Here is a 3,977-nt window from a genome sequence, read left to right as displayed (position 1 = left end):
CCTCATCAGCCGACTATTACTTGCACGGGGAGTGCCGACCCAGCCAGAGGACCGGGTCAAAGATCAGATGAGCCCCCTCGACATGACCACGCATCGACGTAGCATTGGACAGGCGAGGGGACGTCAGCCACCCCCTGTAGAGGATCTAGTTCCTCCGACGCAGCCTGAGCCAGGTCATGTCGGGAGTAGTAGTCAGCATACGCCGAGTACATCTGCAGGAGATGTGCGGCCTGCTTGGGTTGATGCGGTCATCTCACAGCTGACTGCGCATATCGATCATAAGATCGATCGATCGCTCGAGGCTATATCGGCGTCTGTTGCCGAACTCACCCATCGTGTAACTATCCTCAACGACAAGGTTGATACCTTGACTGAGGAGGTACGGAGTTCGACTTTTGCGGATAACGTTATCATCTGACTGTTAATATCAAATTTTGTATTTTATTTTTAATATTTGTAATGAAAAATATTATTGAATATTTCTATCGTTTTTTAATTTCAATTTTTAACCTTCTTTGATGTTATATTTTTCAACTTTAATACTAAATCACTGCATTTCAAATATATATAAATCAATAATATATATTTATATATTACAAAGTGTGTATATATAAATATATACAATTCAATTTTTTAGACTTGTTCACAAATTATGCACAATAAAAACCACATAATTTTTAAATTAAAGTCATTTAATTTAAATTTACAATGAACGTTCGAATGTTATTACTTAACGTTCGAACATTGGTGCAAACATTTTACGTTCGAACTTAAAATTAATAACATTCGAACGGTTGCGCCAAAACATTTTACGTTCAAACGTAAACAGACATAATGTTCGAACGTATATGTAACGTTCGAACGCATATTTCCCATACGTTGGAACGTAAAAAAATCTCATTCTATCTTTAGTGACGGTTTCCAGAAACTGTCACAGAAAATACCTTTTAGTGACGGTCTAGAGACCGTCACAATTTCCTAACCGTCACTAAAAACCAATTGTGTTGTAGTGATTGCTCTACATGATGAATTCTGCCCAGTTGGTTTTGCATTAATTGTTTATGATGCAAGGTTCAGGGTTGAGACCATACAAGGTTCAGGGTTCAAGCTACAGACTTTGAATTTGAGTTTTGAAGATGAAGAGTATTCCCTTGCCTAGAAATTATATGTTGATTTTGGAAAAAAAAAAAAAAATGTATTAGAAAACTCATACAAGGAAGCGATTTATCCTTAAGCTTTATGTTATTGGGAACATTGGTATGTATACATCTGATTTGGCTTTTACCGAATTGCTTTGTTGCTAGTTCGTATATGGTGGTGGTGGTGGTGAACTCATTGTATTTGATGAAAAGTTGTTAATGATATTATTTTACTTGGATCAATGTCAAATTTGAGTTTTCGAAATTTTGTTATGAGGTAATTGTGATGTTTGCTAGGTGGAAAAAAATGTATGATGCACTTTTTCTGATTTGGATCTACCCAACATACCACTGACTCATTTTTCAGGAGTCCATCTTGAATATAGCAAGCCATGTGCACATCAAGTGATGCCATGCTTTATCAAAATGCAAAAATTGTAGAAGGAAAATTGCAAGTGTGAAAGGCTGATCTGCATTTGTAAAGCAATTTGCATTTGTAATTTGCGTAAAGCAATCTATTTCCTAATAAAAACGTTGATCAATTTATTATTTTGGGAAAGGCAGATCTACATTTGTAAACCAATTTGCTTGTACTCATCATAAGTTTAAGATTATAAGTTAGTCACCAACTTCGGAACCTTACATGTGAGTTTAAGATTACATAAACATAAAACTGTGTAGAGAGACTATTTCTAAAGGGAGACAATATTTTACTACTGGTCTACTTCAACTTTTATGCAAATTGGACAATAACAAAAGTGAGTTTAAGATTACAAGTTAGTCACCAACTTTGGGCAGAACAGTGCACTTTTTATATTTACATCAAGTACGGTGTCCAATACAACAAGCAAATACAAATGCAAAATCCCAATACACCCTGAGTAGTGTGCGTGAATGCGACATTTCAGCTTCACGTACAACAAGCAACGATTCCTTCTTCCGAACTCCTCATTAATATTGGATACCAGCATCTCTCTTCTCAATGTCATCCGATCTCTTACGGAACTCAATCTCCCTCTTCTCGATATCGTCGAGTCTTTTCTCAAGTTCTCTCTCCTTCCTTAACAGTTCATTTGTTCTTTCTCGAAGTTAGAACTCATTCACTTGATTACTATCTGCCCACTTAAAAAACTTACAATGTGGTAATCCCTAATCATTTCATGCATATATAAATATAAGAAATGTTAGATGTACAACATATTAATCATTAAATATTAAAAATGCATTATGTAAGGCAAAGATGTAGTTACCTCTTTGTTGTAGTTTGGACACCCTAAAAGGGGTTGTCTTAGATTTTTTGTAGTATTTGAGACTTTCAGTGTGGCTTCGACATTACAGAAGCAAAATGGTATGCCTAAAGTGTGTTTAGCAAAGGATGACCCAAACATTGTTGATGATGACGATGATGACATTCTAAGATGAACCAAAATATTTTGTGGTGAAATTGTAAAGAGAGAGAATATACAAAACAACTTTGATGAAAAAAATTCTAGTCTCATGAAAGCTGTTTTGAATATTCATGCCAGAAAGGAACAAGATTGAAAATGAAGGCCTATATAATCCTAAACATGTGTGAGGGTCCATGCTACTCGTCCAATTGTAGCAATTTAACCAATATGAGTTAAAAGACTTTAATTAAAAAAATACCAATAAAAAAAACTGCAATTAGCCATGATCTGCATATTTCCATAGCTGCCAAAATGGGGTAGAAAACTCTAAACTACAGATATCGGTTTGCCAATTAAAACAACACTGGGTCATATATGGAACACTAGAGGATGAAATACAAGTAGGTAAGTTTTAACTTGGCAGTAGACTTCTTATCAAAATATTGCTACAATCCTTAAATTAATTTTTTTATGTAAAAAATAATCTACACAAGCCAACCAACTTAATCAGCAAGGCAGAAATAATTACATATTCACAAATAATTCTGTATGTATTGATTCTCTATGTATACAACTTACAAATAAGAAACCATCATTTTCCTTTACACATATCAGAAACCATCAAGGTTCCATATAGGTCATAAATTATCAATCAGAGATTAAATTAATAGCTATGGCACCCAACTAATCATAAGACAAATTATTCATAGAACTTAGCTATGAGCTATCAATAGAGAAACAAGATAGACTCAAATATATGTTCACCAATCAGAGATTAAATAATGAAAAGGGATAGAAGAGTGTAGTGTGTATAACTATGAAAAGTCTCTTCAAAATATTAAAAATTGATCAAGGAGTTCACCAATCAGTAGACGCATCTAAATTGAACATATATCTGAGTGCATCTTGAAACATCAGTACAACCTTAGATATATGGCACCCAACTAATCATAAGACAAATTATTTATAGAAACAAGCAAATGAATAATTATCTGCAGCAACTATGATTCCACCGAATTATAAAACAAAAAAAAATATTCAATTCCACCTATACCAAGACATATATCTGAGTTGTTCAAAGAACTATGATTCCACAAAACATATATCTGAGCTATTCAAAGAATTGAAAAAAATTTAAGGTTAGCTAAGAATTGTTTGAAAAAAATAGGTGCGCCAAAAAGGAGAAAAAAATAGCACAACAGACATGAAACCTTAACTGGGACAACCTGTCTTCGTGGGTTAGGGCGCAAGTGGTTTTTTGAAGTTTTGAACTTAGAAAGGGTACAGGTTAGGTCGTGCGTGGATTTCAGGTTAGGGTTAGGGTTAGAGGGCTCTGTGGGAAAGGGATTTCACGCAACGGGGGCGCAGGTCGTGCATTAGGGTTTCAGGGCTTTGGGAAGGGGATTTCACGCAATGGGGGTGTAGGTTGTGCATTAGGGTTTCGGGGCTT

This window comes from Juglans microcarpa x Juglans regia, chromosome 2D (assembly GCF_004785595.1).
Source record: "Juglans microcarpa x Juglans regia isolate MS1-56 chromosome 2D, Jm3101_v1.0, whole genome shotgun sequence".
Classification (NCBI taxonomy): Eukaryota; Viridiplantae; Streptophyta; class Magnoliopsida; order Fagales; family Juglandaceae; genus Juglans; species Juglans microcarpa x Juglans regia.
This window is presented reverse-complemented; position numbering follows the sequence as displayed.